The following is a 19,124-nucleotide window of genomic DNA, read 5'->3' on the forward strand; positions in this document are numbered from 1 at the left end:
TGGAAAGCCAAGACACTCTGGCAAAAGATCTCTGCGAGTGAGATCCCAGTGGAAAGAACAGGCCATCAAAGAAGGAGGTACCTTTCTCTGAAGGGAGGAGAGAACCTCCACTTTGACTATGACCTTGTCTAAACAAGATAAGAATCGGAGAACTCAGAGGGATTCCATAGCCTTGGAAACTCATGACTGGAGCATAGGGAGATTACTGATGCCATAGACAGGAGTGTCAATTGGTAAAGTCAACAACAGGAGTCACTGTGCACTTACTCCTCATGTAGGATCCCTATCCTTAATGTGCTGTACATTGAGATTTAATGCTATAACGAGTACTCAAACAATATATTTCACTTTGTGTTTCTATGGGGGTGCAAACTGTTGAAATCCTTACTTAATGCATACTAAACTGATCCTCTGTAAAAAAAAAAAAAAAAAAAAAAGAAAGAAATTATCAATTCCCAACTTGACTCTCACTGGGATTAAACATGACAATAGGTCTGCTCTGATTTCATCATCATTTTAAAAAATCATCTATTATTTTTCACTTTATGTTTCTGTGTGGGAGCAAACTGTTGAAATCCATACTTAATGTATACTAAGCTGATCTTCTGTATATTAAGATAATCGAAAATGAATCTTGATGTGAATGGAAGGGGAGAGGGAGTGGGAAAGGGGAGGGTTGTGGGTGGGAGGGACGGTATGGGGGGAAAGCCATTGTAATCCATAAGTCGTACTTTGGAAATTTATATGCATTAAATAAAAGTTTAAAAAAAAATAAAATAAATAAATAAATAAATAAATCTCTTTAAAATACAATATTATTTTTTAAAGTTCAAAAAAATATGTATTACAGAAAAACTATTCACTGATTTCAAACTTGTTTATTAGTTCCATTTTCTGTGAACTTTTATATGCCCCCCGGTACAATTCATGCTTGTTAAATAGTCACCCTAATGTATCATAGAACACTAGAAATTATCTCATTTACGTGTGAAATCTAGAAAAGTTCACCTTACAGGAGCAGAGATTAACACAGTTGTTAGAACAGACTGGGATGGAGAGAAGGGAGGGAAGGATGAGAAGAGGTTTGTCAAGCAGCACAAATTCAAATAGGGCCGGCGTCGCGGCTCACTAGGCTAACCCTCAGCTTGCGGCACCGGCACACCAGGTTCTAGTCCTGGTCCGGGCACCGGATTCTGTCCCAGTTGCCCCTCTTCCAGTCCAGCTCTCTGCTGTGACCCGGGAGTGCAGTGGAGGATGGCCCAAGTCCTTGGGCCCTGCACCCACATGGGAGACCAGGAGAAGCACCTGGCTCCTGGCTTCAGATCAGCATGGTGCACCGGCCGCAGTGGCCATTGGAGGGTGAACCAACGGTAAAGGAAGACCTTTCTTTATGTCTCTCTCTCTCACTGTCCACTCTGCCTGTCAAAAAAAAAAAAATTCAAATAGGTAGGAGCAACACCACTTTTTAAAATTCCACAGCCCTTGTCCATGCTTTTGAAGAACAATAGTTTTCTACTCGCTATTTGTTGGATGCTTTATCTAGTGGAGGGTTAAGCTTGTGATTATAAAATAAACTGAAAGTATGTCCATTTAAAATTAAATAAAAAATAAGAGAGAAGGGAGGGGGGAAGGTGAGTCTGTGGGTGGGAGGGAGGAGAGGGTGGGAAGTATCACTGTGCTCGTGTCTCTATATATGAAATACATGAAATGTGTTCACCTTACGCACAATTTTTAGAAAGAATAATAATTATCCACGTAACTTGATCAGTGTGGATAAAATAGTTGAGATTTCAAAACAAAAGTCTAACAAAAGCCTAACAATTTCTGTATTTCAACTGGTAGGTTAATTAAACTCTGTTAGTCAGCATTTTTCCATTTACAAAGGCACTTGAAAACATTTGTGGAAAACGGAATTAAAAGTGAAGTTCCTTTTGGTGTAGACATTTGAAATCGATGCATACCAGAGCTCTTCAGAGAGTTCTTGGGAACACGAGTATCATGAAAACATTATGCTTGGATTTTAGGGTTTTTGACTGGGGAAATTTTTGGTTTTTTGACAGGTAGAGTGGACAGTGAGAGAGAGAGACAGAGAGAAAGGTCTTCGTTTTGCCGTTGGTTCACCCTCCAATGGCCGCTGCGGCCAGCGCACCATGCTGATCCGAAGCCAGGAGCCAGGTGCTTCTCCTGATCTCCCATGTGGGTGCAGGGCCCAAGCACTTGGACCATCCTCCACTGCACTCCCGGGCCACAGCAGAGAGCTGGCCTGGAAGAGGGGCAACCGGGGACAGAATCCAGTGCCCTGACTGGGACTAGAACCCAGTATGCCGGCGCCGCAGGCAGAGGATTAGCCTATTGAGCCACGGCGCTGGCCTGCACTGGGGAAATTTATACTTTATTTGTATTTTCCACAAACTTCTTGAAAAATTTATGTGTACTTCAAAGTAACTAGAACTAAGATCTTTGAATCCTCTGTAAAGAAAGAAATTATAAAATTGATGAGGCAATGGCTATGAGGATTCCTCTTATTTTCTCATTACATAATATATAACCTGTTCTACAGATTGAACCTCCCACAACGTGTACAATTCTATGGGAAAAGTTCCAAAGGTAAATGATGTTGTGCCTGTGAACAATGATGTTTGTAACTCCAAACTCCTGCCTAACCAGTGCAAGGACCACTGCTCAGCACCTCAACACTTTAGTCTTGCCCAGAGTTCACCTTCAGAACAACACTGACTCCTGAATCCAACAAAAACAATTTTATTTCTCAAAAGGCAATGTGAACAGTGACAATGGGGGTGGCCCCACTCAGTGGCCCCACTGTCCCTTGCCATCAGCCCTTGCCAGGCTTGCTTGCAGAGTATGTTTCCCGCACCATGGGCTTCCACTCACATTCCGCAGGTCTGCTGGGGCTACACCTGCCTGAGTCGTTGGTGACCCATCGTGCTTCTGTGCCCTCAGTTGTTATCTTAAAAAAAATATTTGAAGGGCAGAGTGACAGAAGGACAGATCTCCCATCTTCTGATTTACTCACCAAATGCCAGCAATGGCCAGGGCATGGCCAGATGGAAGCTAGAAGCTTAGAATTCCTTGCTGGTCTCCTGCATGGGCAACAGGGACTCAATCACTTGGGCCATCACCTGCTGCCTTCCAGGATCTGCCTTAGCAGGAAGCTGGAGTCGAGAGCCACGATGGAACTCAAATACAGGCATTCCAATATGGGATATAGGCACCCCAAGCAATGTCTTCACCACTCTGCTGAATGCCCACCCTCCTCTGAGCTCCTGATGCAACAGCAACCCACCAGGCACTTTCTACCTGAGGAGACCCAGCAAGACAGACTCCACTCAAATGGAACCATATTTTGCAAACTTCAATGCTATGAATAAGGTTTCAGGAAGCCAACAAGAAACAAAGAAGTACAGCAGGAAGCAGCTCTATGGCTTAGCCCACAAGACAAGGAGAGGGAAGTGTCCCAGCCCCTGGTGAGAGTGATAGCCACAAGGATAACAGTCCCTATGAAGCCAACACTGCAGGATTTAGGCAGTGGGTGGGCACAGCAACACAGGCAGAGAACCTCAAACCCAGCACTCACTCACTTGAGCTTGTTTCTCCGAGGATGCTCCAGGAAAACTTTTCTTGCAACCTTGCACTCAGAGTGGGGCAGAGCACTGCAAAAAAGGAAAACTGCCAGAACCAGTCTGAATCAGATTTGTGAACACACAAGGTATAAAAGTGGATGTTGCTCCCATGCTCCTGTTCTACATCCTGGACACTGCCTCCCCTTGCTAGCAAAGCCCTGGCAAGCTGCTTCTCAGGGAAGCAGATTCTTTAGGGAAGTCAGCCTCTCCTCTGCCTCATTTACTTGTCACAAGTAAGCAAAGCTTTCCTCCAACCAGCTGCTGCTTGAGGATGATTACTTGGCAACACCCCAAGTGAACAGACCCCTTGTGTCCAGTAACAGCTGCAACTGTAGGAAAGCATCATGCAACAGAGGATCTGGACTCCTAAGGAGAGACACAGCCCATGCCATCCCAGCCCAGCGGGAAAGACCAGGAGAACAAACACCCCCTACCTCTATCTCTACCTCTACCTCTACCTCCCCATCTTCTGAGTTGAGGAGTTGTGCAACAGGGGGACTTGGGTTGTGTGGCCCACAGATGTCACCTTCCTGGGACACAGAGAGGGTAGAGGGAAGGGCTCAAGTTGGATTGCACCTCCATGGACTTGCTCCTGTCCTATGCATATACCTCATTCCCAAGCAGGTTTCTCCTCTCTGAACTGCTCTGCCCCAAGGCTTCTTAGAATGAAATAGGCTTACTACAGCTAGTAAGCTAGTAGACAACTGCTATTTGAGGCCTCTTTATATCTTTTCTTCCTTGATTTGACCATAGTACGCCATTGGGAGAGTCGTTGTGTTGTGGGTAACGGGACTCCCTGCTGGGCTTATTCCAGGCTTGGTGGAGGCATGAAGGTGTACAGGAAGGTGAGATTCATTTTGAAGTAAAGGAAAAGTGCACTTTCAAGAAGTAAGTTCAGGAGAGAAGAGAGAGAGAAAAAAGGAGAGAAAGAACAAAAACCATCAAAAAACACAACACAAGCAAACAAAAACCTTCAATGAGGTTCAGCCCATCCTTTTATATTTGAAGGCATGGAAGTAGTACCTGGGGTGGGGCTTAATTGAACATTGAAAGGGGACGGAGTTTGAGATTAGACCTTTTTCAGGAAATCTTCGAAGTGTCATGGCGTCAGGTGCATTGCATGGTCACATGCTGCAGCCACGTTGGATATCTCCAGCTGGTGCCTGTTCTATATGTGCAACAGCATGGAAGCTGTGATTTCTACTATGTAGAAAATGTGGGATTGGGGGATTGTCAGTTCATGGAAGGTGGGTTTGGGCAGAGCACCAAAAGGAGGCATAAATAGTACAGACCCATCTGTTATGTGGGTCCGACCAGGCTGTCATGTAGGGGCCCACAGCTGCTGCCTGGACCAGCTGGAGCTGTCCTGGGGTGGGTGGGGCCATATCTGTCAAAGCACAGGTCAGCTGGAACCATCAAACCTGAGCTCCCTTCTGCCAGCTACTACCGCCTACCTGCCCATATCCATTGTGCTGCATTCCTATTTCAAGTGGTTGAAGCATTGCCAAGTCAGATGTTGAGTCCACGTTTAGGCATCAGAAGCAGGCAAACCAAAAGAAACCATTTTTATTGTAAGTCAAGAAAGTAAAAACAGAGAGAATAGTTAGTTGACGAATGATAGTCTGAGTAATTTTGAGTTTCAGTTATCAAGACTTAAGTCATCTGCGGTTTCTTTTTTATTATTATTTCTTTTAAAGGCAGAGAGAAGGGAGGCTCAGATACTCTGATTCACTCCCCCAGATGCTCTCAACAGCAGTGGCTGGGCCAGGCCAGGCAGGAGCCAGGACTCCATCCAGATCTCTCACGTGGGACCTATTTAGTTCAGACATCACCCCTGCCTCCCAGGGTGCACATTAGCAGGAAGCTACAATTGGAGCAGAGCTGGGACTCGAAACCAGGCACCCCAGCATGGGAAGTGGGTGTCCCAAGCAGCACCTTAATCAAATGCCAACCCCACACAGTTTCTTAGTCTTAACTCTAATGTTAAGTTCTCACTGTGTTACAGGCTATTGTAAGTCAATGTCCGTCTAGGACAATGAGGACCCTTAGGGCAGAGAATACATTGTTCTACATAGTCTTAACAGCTGACACAATTTCCGACCCTCAAGTAACATTTGTGCAATAAACACAAGAATGACTGACACATCAGAGGATAAAAATACTATTAGGTTCAATCCAGAGCACAAGAGATCCTCATAAAAACTCTGCTTCTCTGCCTACGTATGCTTATCCATCTGCTGTTAACAATCAGAGGAAGAGTAATGGAAAATGGACAAAGGATAGATGATGAGGAGGATGAAGGGAGATTGTCTAGGAAAGGACTTGGTGGCTTTGTATGGATACTGAAATGACTAAAAACAATATATCCTCCAAAAATTGAACTGTTCTCACATTTTAATTGAAACAGAGAAATCAAAAATTAACAGTAGAGAATGCATAAGATAAAGCAAATAACAAGGCTCACTATTGAAAATTCATATTTCTTTTTTAGAAGGTTTTACTTATTTATTTGAGAAGCAGAATTACAGAGAGAGAAGCAGAGAGAGCAAGAGACAGAGAGAGAGAAAGGAAGAGAGACAGAGAGAGAGAGAGAGAGAGAGAGAGAGAAAGCGTGCCCAGGGCTGGGCCAGGAGCCAGGAGCTTCTTCCCAGCCTCCCACATAGGTGCAGAAGCCCAAGCACTTGGGTCATCTTCTGCTGCTTTCTCAGGCACATTAGCAAGGATCTGGAGTGGGAGTAGAGCAGACAGGACTCAACCCGGCACTGGCACTGTGATGCAAGGATCACCCACTGCACCTCATATGGCCCTGAAGACTCATATTTCTGATAAGAGAACAGGAAGATTCATCACAGTGGGGACCCCCTCTATTATTTTCTGACACAGGAATGCATCCCTGTTCATCCAGCTGGTCAATCCCATTTCCATCCAACTCTAATCTTTCTTCTCAAGTTACCAGATGTTTTCCCAATCCATCCTTCTATCATATCCCCCAGGATCAAGCTCACATTCCAGTCCTCTCAGAAACTTCCTCTCACCCACATCAACTCATTAATTCAGAGTTCAAGAGAGAAAAAAAGAATATTTTCTAAGAACGGCTGTCTAAGGGATCACGTTGGTGATTAAAAGAGAAACGAGGGCAGGGGCCAGCACTGTGGCACAGTGGGTTAAGCCACTGCCTGCAATGCCAGCTTCCCACATGGATGCTGGTTCGAGTTTCAGTTGTTCCATTTCCAAGCCAGCTCCATGTTAATGCACCTGGGAAAGCAGTGGAGGATGGCCCATGTGTTTGGAATCCTGCAGTCATGTGGTAGACCCAGATGAAGCTCCTGGCTCCTGGCTTTGGACTGGTCCAGTTCTGGTCATTGCAGCCATTTGTGGAGTGAACCAGTGCTCTCTCTCAGGTTCAGTGCTATGGAGTAGTGGGCTAAGACTCATCCTACTTCATGTCCTGGCTGCTCCTCTTCTGATCCAGCTCTCTGCTATATCATGAGAAAGCAGTAGAAGATGGCATAAATGCTTGGGCCCCTGCACCTACTTGGGAGACCCAGAAGAAGCTACTAGTTCCTGGAGTCAAATATTCCCAGCTCCAGCCATTGTGGCCATTTAGAGAATGAACCAGCATATGGAAGATTTATCTCTCTCTTTTTGTGTAAACTCTTTTTTTTTTTTTTTTTTTTTGACAGGCAGATTTAGACAGTGAGAGAGAGAGAGAGAGAGAGAGAGAAAGGTCTTCCTTCCGTTGGTTCAACCCCCCCTCCCAAATGGCAGCCACAGCCGGCGCGCTGCACTGATCCAAAGCCAGGAGACAGGTGCTTCTTCCTGGTTTCCCATGCAGGTGTAGGGGCCCAGGCACTAGGGCCATCCTCCACTGCCTTCCCGGGCCACGGCAGAGAGCTGGACTGGAAGAGGAGCAACCGGGAATAGAACCCGGTGCCCATATGGGATGCTGGTGCCGCAAGCGGAGGATTAAGCAAGTGAGCCATGGCGCCAGCCTCTCTGTAAACTCTTTAAATAAACAAACCATTACAAATAAATGACATAAAGATATGTCTTCTGTTGTCCTTTAAAAAGAGAGGTTAGAGTCTAATTGTGCTATATCAGAGTAACTTTTAAAAGTTTTAATTAATTCATTTCAAAGGCAGAGAGATGGAGAGAGAGAGAGAGAGAGAGAGAGAGAGTGAGCTCCTATCTGCTGGTTCACTCCCCATGTGCCCACAATGGCCAGGACTAGGCTGTGGCTGAATCTGAGAGCTGGGAACTCAATCCAAGTCTCCACCTGAACCTTTACTGTTGCTTCCCAGGGTCCTCAATAGCAAGATCTAGAGTGAGGAGCCGAGTCAGTAATTGAACCCGGGTACTTCAATGTGGAAATGGACAACTTTACTGCTCTGCTAACTCCCAACTCCCAGACTCACCATCTATGTGTTTGACCCTCAATGGCAGGCTCCATCTAGTCAGCATCATTCAATATTCCCTTGCATTGTCACATGAGTGGTTCAACTGTATAATATTTTTCATACTCGGAACTCAAAATACTTTATTTATTTTGGAAAGCTTGAAGTTTTCTCTCCCTCCCTCCTTGCTAGCATCATGTAGGCACAGGGCATTGGACAAGATCACTAAGGTTATGCTACATGACAAAACAGCCCCACATTGTAGCTATTTAATATCCAGATTTAGTTTGCACTTAACATTATAGGTCCCTGGTGAGTTAGCAGGAACTTCACTGCACTCAAAGGCCTGTATTCAGGGAGGCTGTCCATCTCCTAGATGCTATCTGTAAAACGCAGCATCCTCTATTGCTCTAATAGGGAGAGAGAGTAGCAAATAACATGTGGGCATTTCACTGCACCAGCCTGCAAAGGTGACAGAACATTTCCCAATTCCTCATTAACTGGAAGGAGCCACATGGCCAAGTGTGACAGGTGACTGAGAAATGCAAAAGAATAGATGAAATAGTAAGTGACTAATCACTGTCTTTGCCACTTAGTATAAAAACCTTTCCTTAGAGTCTTCTACACGATCATTTAGGGCTTGGTTTCAGGGACGTGGTGATCACTAACCTGTAGAAGGCTACTAGAGAAGGAAGAGCCAATGAGGTAAGGGTCATTCCTCAATTTTACAAATATGTAAAGTATTTGTTTATGATCAGTTTCTTTTCTGTACTTGGGCCCCTGCAACTATGTGGGAGACCTGAATGGAGTTCCAGGCTCCTGCCTTCAACCTGGCTGAGGCATAGACATAGCAGCCATTTGGGGAGTGAACCAGTGGATGCAAGATCCATCTCTCGCTCTCTTTCTCTCTCTCTCTCTGTCAATCCATCTTTTGAATAAATAAATAAATAAATCTTGAAAAACAGAACATAGTGGACCATGCCCAAAGTAGAGACCACAGGTAAACACACTTGGTCAAATGTGCAAGGTGTTATCATAGAATCTTCTAAAATTAAGCAAAGAGAGAAAAGAGTAGCGGGCGCCACGGCTCACTAGGCTAATCCTCCGCCTTGTGGCGCTGGCACACGGGGTTCTAGTCCCGGTCGGGGCGCCGGATTCTGTCCCGGTTGCCCCTCTTCCAGGCCAGCTCTCTGCTGTGGCCCGGGAAGGCAGTGGAGGATGGCCCAAGTACTTGGGCCCTGCACCCGCATGGGAGATCAGGAAAAGTACCTGGCTCCTGCCATCGAATCAGCGTGGTGCGCCAGCCGCAGCACGCCAGCCGCGGCGGCCATTGGAGGGTGAACCAATGGCAAAGGAAGACCTTTCTCTCTGTCTCTCTCTCTCACTGTCCACTCTGCCTGTCAAAAAATAAAAAATTAAAAAAAAAAGAAAAAAGAAAAGAATAGTATCGGTTTGGCAGGTGGACATGAATGTAAAGATCAAAAGCATTTTATAATTCGAATAACACTGGAAGACACTCAGAAAGCCCAGTTTACATAGAATTCCAAGCTTTAGGAAAATGTTCTATTCTTAATCTTTCCTGACCACAATTAACTTCTTTCTGAATTCATCTCCCGCTTTACTTGCTTGACGGAAGTGACAGGAACCCATGGGGATGTCACCTTTTCCTGCTTCCAAATCAATTCAGCTTTGCCTTTTCCAGCTGTTGTGCTGCATTTAAGTCTGCAAAACCAACCTGGGGCACAGGAAGCTGAGGCCATTAAGGCCTATTCATTCGACTGCTCCTTCCCATTTGATGGTTGAGTCAGCTCTTAAAATAATGCTTCTCTTATTTGTGATTCTCCTTCTTTAGCACTGCTGCCAGCTGCACTTTCCACTTCACATGAATTTTGGTCTATTCCAATTTTCCACTTCTATGCGTCTAATCCCACGGTTACAAATGGAATCCCAGGCTACACTAATATCTCCTACTTGCTGGCACTGAAGAGATCAATATTTCAAAATGCCATATGTTTTATAGATCAGCTACTGCGTGCATACAAATACAGTGATATTTGAACCATTACTGTATTTATAAGTTACATAAACCAGTGGCCAAAAAAAAAAGAGGCAAGCCGTCTCTTGTGCTAAATTTTCGAAGCCCTCTTGATGACTAACCAATAAGCCATTGTTGATGGGTCTTTTGCCATATCTGAGAGTTTGAGACATGGCAGAGATTGAATAAATGAATCACCCAAAATGCCAACATTGCCTTGGCCAATTTAATGCTAACATAATTCCTTGGCAATCACACATTTCCAGGATCTAGCAGGAGGTTTAGCCCAGTGGCAGCATTCATTTCCCAATTGTCTTTTCCCACACCCGTTTCTTTACTTATTTATTCAACAAATATTCATTGAGCACCTATGTCTTACAGCCTGAACTATCCTCCAGGGATTCTAGGACAAATAAGTCCCTTCCCAAGCAGTTCTTTGGGTGGACCTTTGGTACAGTGATTAAGCCACAGCTTGGGATGCCCACATCCCTGAGTGCCTGGTTCAAATCCTGGATACTACACTTCCAATTCAGATTTCTGCAAATGCTCACCCTGGAAGGCGGCAAGTGATAATTGAAGGACTTGGGTCCCTGACACCCACGTAAGAGTCCCACTCATAGTTCTCACCTCCTGTTTTCAGCCTGGTCCAGCCCTAGATATTGTGGATATTTGGAGAGTGAACCAGAGGATAGAAGATTTCCCTCTGTCTCTGCCTCAGAATCTCTGTTTCTCTGCCTTCCAGATAAATGAAAATAAATTTAGAATGTTTTAAGAAGAGGTTCTTAGCTCATCAGAGGAGGAAAATATGTACATGCATTGAAATATAATTAGACAATGATAAAAATGCAGAGTGCCCTGAGAATAGAGGAAATACCATCCTTAAGAAGTCCAGGGGCAAGTCTGGCGCTGTGGCATAGCGGGTAAAGCCACCGCCTGCAGTGTTGGCATCCATATGGGCGCTGATTCAAGTCCCAGCTGCTCCACTTCTGATCCAGTTCTCTGCTGTGGCCTGGGAAAGCAGTGGAGAATGACCTAAGTGCTTAGGCCCCTGCACCCACGTGGGAGACCTGGCGGAAGCTCCTAGCTCCTGGCTTCGGATCGGTGCAGCTCCAGCTGGTAGAGAGTGAACCAGCCCTCTCTCTTTCTACCTCTCCTTCTCTCTCTCTGTAACTCTGAATGAAAAAGCCAGGGGCTGGGACCTGTGCTATGGTATAGTGGGTTAAGCCGCAGCCTGCAGTGCCAGCATCCCATGTGGGCACCAGTTTAAGTCCGGGCTGCTCCACTTCCAATCCAGATCCCTGCTAATGCACATGAGAAAGCAGTGGAAGATAGCCCAAGTGCTTGTGTCCCTGCACCCACATGGGATACCAGGAAGTAGCTCCTGGCTCCTGGCTTCAGTCTGTCCCAGTCCTGGCTATTGTGGCCATTTGGGGAGTGAATCAGCAGATAGAAGACTTCTTTCTCTGCCTCTGCCTCTCCCTTTCTGTACTCTGTCTTTCAAATAAATAAATAAATCTTTAAAACAGAAGAAGAATAAGAAGACCAGGGGACTTTCAAGAGGAAGTAACACACAAGTGTTGAAGGATGACTAGGAATCAGGTAAAAAATTCCAATATGCCTAACTTAGAATAGCACATATACAGGATAACCAATACATGTTTCAATATGACCAGAACAATTCATGACAATTATCATATATATAAACAAAAATAAGAAATAATCTGTGCGTTTTAGGACAAATGGAGACCTGAACTAGCTCTTTTAGATGATATATTGTGTGCATATATGCATATATGATATTTTCACAAGTTATTTGCTTCGATCTTTGTTCTAGTTCTCAGTGTACATTAAGTTAAGGCACTCCCTGTTTTGAACATGAGGAAACCAGGATTCAGAGAAATTAAACATTTGATTTTGAATCTTCATTTGGAAAAGTATAAAATTATCCCATAAACCTTGACTGCAAGGTTTACAAAATAATCAAAATCTCAATAGAATTACACATGGAATCAGGTCAAAGGGTATAAATTCGGAGACATCAGAATTTGAAGGAAGGAAAATTCAGTGTTCCTAGAGTGATCACAGAAGAAACTGAAATATAGGATATAAACAAACCAGGGACCACATCTTTAAAGGCAGAAAATAAACAGGTGCTTGAAAAGCTGAAGTCCTTAGTTTTGATTTGAGTGAGTTCTCTTGGTGTGCATTGCCCTTGTCAAAGGAAGTTGGAGGATTGAAGAAATATTTATGGAGTGTGTAGGAGATATTAGATCCTGAGCCTTGGACATCACAGACCTGCTTTCATTCAACCCCACCACAAGCCCATACATCTCTCTATCCCCCCCACCCATGAAATGGGAGGGAATTCAGACTAAAAGACAAAACACAAGCCAAGCACAGCCACAGCGCGGTGCTTTGCAGAGTAGACCTGCCTCACAGGCCTTACACCTTACAGGTGTAGAAACCAGCTTGAGAGAAGCTGAATCCCTCAGCTTCTATCACACAACTAGAGGACATGGCACAGAGATTTTCACCCAGCATGACTGTTCCAGGTCTACAAAATCTTCACAGCCTTTCAACAAGCCATGCAAACTCCTTTGGCAGAGGTTAAAATGGGGGCAGAACCGTTTAGTAAAAAAAGTAAACACAATGAGACAAGAACCCTCTATCAGGAAGATTCTGTAGATTGCTTATTTTCACCCCCCACTCTAATTCATTCCAGAAACCTAGGCTTTCCTAAAATCCCATCACCCTAACAGGGGTTGGGGGGTGTCTGGCCAGTGCCATATAATCCCTGTGAAATCATTTGATCTGGCCCGGCCATGGCAACCATAGGCATGTCTCAAAGTTCAAGAAATCCATAGCAGGCTGGTTTTTTAAAAAATATTTATTTATTTGAAAGTCAGAGTAATACCCCTTCCTAAAGATGCCCCTTTTCAGCATGAAGCAGCCAGAGCAATCATCGCCCAGTCCCACTGACATATGTTAGGGTTTCCATCTGCGGGAGGAGGGAATGTGAGGGTTCAGATGGGTTAATAGTCAGAGGATCCCAATGGAATTTGGGGTATAAAATATTTGCTTTCTTCCCCCCAAAAAAGCATTATCTTTAGCAAGAACAAACAGGCTGCCCTCCTTCCTTTGGAATCTCCAAATTTACCATGAGAGTAAGGGAGCTCTTCCTGAGCTCACAGCTTATTGTGAAAACAAGTTACCTATCCCACCCTTAGCAGGCCAGACAGGATGGAGAATTGCAAATGAGGTCTTTTGATGGTTTTTGTGTCCCCCTCCCCATAACTGAATGCCAATCTGATTGTTAAGGTTTTTTTCCTTCTAAATTGTACTTAAAGCTGACTGCCACCAGTCCCCGTTGGGTTTTCCTCTCTTGGATGTCCCTCTCCATGCCACTTTTGATGGAGGCCTTTGACTCTAATAAATACTTTTAAATCTCGAAAAAAATAAAAGAAGGAAGGAAGGAAGGAAGGAAGGAAGGAAGGAAGGAAGGAAGGAAGGAAGGAAGGGAAAGAAAGAAAGAAAGAAAGAAAGAAAGAAAGAAAGAAAGAAAGAAAGAAAGAAAGAAAGAAAGAAAGAAAGAAAGAAAGAAAGAAAGAAAGAGAGAGAGAAAGAAAGAAAGAAAGAGAAAGAAAGAAAGAAAGAAAGAAAGAAAGAAAGAAAGAAAGAAAGAAAGAGAAAGAAAGAGAAAGAGAAAGAAAGAGAAAGAAAAGAAAGAAAAAGAAAGAAGGGAAGAAAGAAGGGAAGAAGGAAGGAAGGAAGGAAGGAAGGAAGGAAGGAAGGAAGGAAGGAAGGAAGGAAGGAGAGAGAGAGAGAGAAAGAAAAAAAGAAAGAAAGGCTGGCGCTGCAGCTCAATAGGCGAATCCTCCACCTTGCGGCGCCGGCACACCAGGTTCTAGTCCCCATCGGGGTGCCAGATTCTGTCCCGGTTGCCCCTCTTCCAGACCAGCTCTCTGCTATGGCCCAGGAGTGCAGTGGAGGATGGCCCAACTGCTTGGGCCCTGCACCTGCATGGGAGACCAGGAGAAGTACCTGGCTCCTGCCCTCGGATCAGTGTGATGCGCCGACTGCAGCGCACCGGCCGCGGCGGCCATTGGAGGGTGAACCAATGGCAAAGGAAGACCTTTCTCTCTGTCTCTCTCTCACTGTCCACTCTGCCTGTCAAAATAAATAAATAAAAAAGAGTCACAGAGAGAGAGGGAGAGATGATGAAAGATCTTCCATCTACTGGTTCTGGTTCACTTCCCAGATAGCTACAACAGCCAGGCCAAAACCAGGAGCCAAGAGCTTCATCTGAGTGTCCCCTGTGGGTGGCAGGGACCCAGATACTTAGGCCATCTTCTGCCGCTTTCCCAGGCCATTAGCAGGGAGCTGGGTAAGAAGTAGAGCAGCTGGGGCCAGCGCTGTGGCATAGCGGGTAAAGCCACCATCTGCAGTGTTGGCATCCCATATGGGCGCTGATTCAAGTCCCAGCTGCTCCGCTTCTGATCCAACTCTCTGCTGTGGCCTGGGAAAGCAGTGGAAGACGGCCCAAGTCCTTGGGCCCCTGCACCCACGTGGGAGACCTGGAAGAAGCTCCTGGCTCCTGGTTTCAGATCAGTGTAGCTCTGGCCATTGCATCCATCTGGGGAGTGAACCAGCAGATGGGAGATCTCTCTCGCTCTCGCTCACTCTCTCTCTGTAACTCTGCCTTTCAAATAAACAAATAAATAAAATCTTAAAAAAAAAAAGGAGTAGAACAGCTGTGACAGGAGCAGACCGACACCCTTATGGGATGCTGGCATCGTAGGTGGAGGCTTTACCCACTACACCATTATGTCACCCTGAGCAGACTAATTTTTAAGTTGATAATTTTGTATGGCCTCTGAATGATGTTATAAATACCCAAATGAGCTTTGACATAAAAAGGTTTCCACTCTGGCAGATAACAGAGAAGTAGATGATAGATTAGATAGTTAGATACAGATGATAGATTAGGTAGGTCAGATAGATGATATATGATAGATAGATAGTTAGATAATAGACAGTTGCACTTTAGTGTCATTCTATTGCTATGCATAACCTCTTCCAGGTGCTTTGTATTTTAAAATGGTCTGTAATTTGTACAATTAACAAGTATATGCTCTTGGGTAATTTTAGCAACCACTGATCAGGTGAGGTGTTAGAAGGCCCTTGAAGTCATCACATTCAGACTGTATCCTTTGATTTAGGAAAAATCAAACCATATGTGAATATCAAAGGAACGCAAAATCCCCAGGCTCTGCAGAGATTCCAAAAGTAATAAAATGAGCCAGTTTCAAGGCAAAAAGTATGACCCCCATTAAAAAATGAGTTTTAAAAATTAGGTATGGTAATATGGCTTCAGTCCTTAGGAGCGGTAGTCAAATGAAAATATATTTAAAGAGTGGTTCTGGCCCCTGTGGTATGTGTGCCCTGGGAGAACTATCATCTCTTTAATAATTTTGCTGTATTTCTTCACCACATTATTGAAAATTGTTTAATGAGCAGTTTCCCTCTGAGAAGATCTCAGATTCTCAGAAGCAGTTGCCATGAGAGATACTCTGCTCAGCCTGATGAAATTATGCTTATTTTTTTACATTTCTTCCTACATTAGTTGAGATTGTGGTGCTTACATTTGTTTTCCTTTAGAAATATGCTCCTGCTTATGAAAGTAATACATGATCGAGTCAGAAAATTTGAAGATTAAAAAGTACAAAGAATAGTAAAGATCAATGTGATTTCTCTGTCCAAACACAAAAGAAACTCCTAGAATTTGGTATAGAAATTTCAAACTCCTATTTTATTTTTACATGAGCAAGATCAAATATACATGTTAATTATACTATTTCAATTTTGAATCCTACTTTATTTTTCAAATGATTATCATCCCTTGGGGCAAATGTTTGGCTTGGTAGTTAAGACACTGGTTGGAATGCCAGGGCCCATATCAAAGGAGCCCTGCCTGCAGCTCCAGATTCCTGCTAATGTGCACCCTGGGAGGTATTATGTGATGACATAAGGTTGAGTCCCTGCCACTCATGTGGAAGAACTGGATTGCTTTGGCCTGGTTCAGCCTCAGCTGTTGCAGACACTTGGGGGAGGGAGGGGCAGTGGATGATTCTCTCTCTCTCTCTCTCTCTCTCTCTCTCTCTCTCTCCTTCTGTCCCTGTGTGTATGTGTGTGTGTGTCTGTGTGTGTGTGCCCCCTCACTCTCAAATAAGAAATATGTGTAAAAATTATCATCCCAAGTCCAGCACTGTGTTATAGCGGGTGAAGCTGCTACCTGCAGTGTCAGCGTTCCATATAGGTACCAGTTCGTGCCCCAGCTGCTACACTTCTGATCCAGCTCTCTGCTATGGCCTAGAAAGCAGCAGAAGATGGCCTAAGTCCTTGGGCCCCTGCACCCACATGGGAGATCCAGAAGCTCCTGGCTTCGGATCGGCCCAGCTCCGGCCAACGGGACCATTTGGGGAGTGAACCAGCAGATGGAAGACTTCACTCTCTCTCTCTCTGCTTCTGCTTTTCTGTAACTCTGCCTTTCAAATAAATAAAATAAATCTTTAAAAAATTATCATTATCCCATGTTAACTATAAATCTTCTCACCCAGACTACAATTGCCTATGTATTCCAACATCCTCCAATCTACAATGATTTTCTTTCGCATCAACATCTAATGTCTGTCTCTTCCTTCAGCATAGCCCTACAATTATATCTTTCAGCACCAAAGTTAGAGTGTCAGGGATCAATTCACCCATCCACCACTTATCTAGGTTAAGACATGTATGAGGCCGGCGCTGCGACTCAATAGGCTAATCCTCCACTTTGTGGCGCCGGCACACCAGGTTCTAGTCCTGGTCAGGGCGCCGGATTCTATCCCGGTTGCCCCTCTTCCAGGTCAGCTCTCTGCTGTGGCCAGGGAGTGCACTGGAGGATGGCCCAAGTGCTTGGGCCCTGCACCCACATGGGAGACCGAGAGAAGCACCTGGCTCCTGGCTTCAGATCAGCATGGTGCGACGGCCACAGCAGCCATTGGAGGGTGAACCAACGGCAAAACGAAGACCTTTCTCTCTGTCTCTCTCTCTCACTGTTCACTCTGCCTGAAAAAAAAAAAAAAAAAAAGAACATGATTTCCCCAATTGAAAAAAATAAGCACACAAATAAATCAACAGTTTAGAGTTGGTTCCTTCTAGATATTTGAAAATAAAAAAAAAAATTTAAAAAAAGACATGTACGTTCCCTGCTATGGTTTGGCTGCTGTTTTTTTCCCCAAGGGCCCATGAGCTGAGATGAGTTCCCACAGTGGCAGTACTGGGAAGTGCTATGGGACCTAAAGGAGGCAGAAATACTGATCTCCCCCGGAGTGAGTTCTCACAAGGCTAAGTTGTTATAAAAGTCTGAGTCTGATCCCTGAAACTCAGTCTCTGTTTCCTGTCTTATCATGTGATCCTTGTACCTCTACTGCCATCTACCATGATGCAATATAGCCAAGAGGCTCCTTAGCAGAAGTGAGCTGCCACCACTGCCATGAACTGCTGGAGCAGTGAGCTAAGTACATCTCTTCTTCATTAGTAAGCTGCCTTGGGTATTTTATTATAGTGGCAAAAACAGACTCATTTATAAGCCTCTGAGTTTTCTCATCCATGAAATGGGTATGAATCCACATTAACATATAATATGCACATCAAGTGCATAGTACAGTGTTCAGCAGAGTAGACCACTGGTTTGCAAAGTCAAAGAAAAAATAGTAGAAAAAATATTTATACTGGTAGCTATGATAATATTTCTCCAACTATTAGTAGCACAACTATTAATATTCTTGAGTGTAAGGGACTGACACATTTATCCAAAGTCAAGAAAAATTTAAATTTATGGTCAGACATAACTCTTCCTAGAAATTTTCAGAAAGAACCTCTTAAGATATTTCTTACTGATCATCTTTCCTAATGATATCAGAGCTTTCAATAATTTCAGAAGTTCTTCTGAATTTTTCCTTCACAAATTGCCTCTTTCCCATTTTTATTGACTATTTTCATTTTGGTGGATTATTTCTTCATGCTTTTTATTCCATTCATTTACTAGGATTGCAGTATATTACTTACTGACTTACAGGTATTATTTTCATAATAATAATATGTGTCATATGAGTTTTTATAATAAAATATTTTAATGTTCCATTTTAATTTGTCTATTGATGTTTTAGCTATAATCTCTTTGCACTATCTTTCAGTGATTTCATTAGAAATTATGATGGACTTCTTAAATATGAGATAATTTACTTATATTACTTATATTAATGGACTTAATAGTTTACTACTTTATGTAAAAATTGTGGAAACTGTCTAGCATCATAATTCAATTCAATGCCAAATCTATACTATAATTATCACTTAAAGTATAATTATCACTCATGTTATACCTATAAACAGTATAAACCTCACACTGTAGTATTTCAATTGTTGTTTTGAAAAGCCATTATTTTTACAAAAATAAGTAGGCAAATAACTCCTGGTCTTGAATATTTGCTTAAATATCTACCTATCCAGGTGATTTGTCTCTTCACAAACTCAATTTACCATCTGGTGTAAGGTCTCTTAGCCTGAAGATTGAATTTCCCTTGGTCTTCTAACAGATAGATCTACTGGCAACAAATTTCATCAATTTATGTCTTTATTTCAGAAATGTCAATCATTTTTATTTCTGAAATATGGTTTTGCTGAACATAGTACTCTGTTGACAGTTTGATATTTTAAAGAAGTGTTTGAGTTTCTCCTATCCTCCATTATTTCTGATGATAAGTGAGCCTCTTTACATCACATTCCCTGTGTGTAATGTGCCCATTTCCTCTAGCTTTTTGTAAGATGAACTTTTTTTTTTCTCTTTGGACTGCAGTAATTTTACTATGATATTCCAGGTTTTCTGTTTCATTCATGTATTTGTTTATCTTGCTTACAGTCCAGGAAGCATAAGTTTACCAGAAAATTAATATCTTTCTTTCAGTTTACAAAGTTTCCCACATTTTTTTTAATTGTCCATGCTTCTCCTGG

This window comes from Oryctolagus cuniculus, chromosome 3, assembly GCF_051225735.1.
Source record: "Oryctolagus cuniculus isolate XC-2025 breed Fujian yellow rabbit chromosome 3, ASM5122573v1, whole genome shotgun sequence".
Lineage (NCBI taxonomy): Eukaryota > Metazoa > Chordata > Mammalia > Lagomorpha > Leporidae > Oryctolagus > Oryctolagus cuniculus.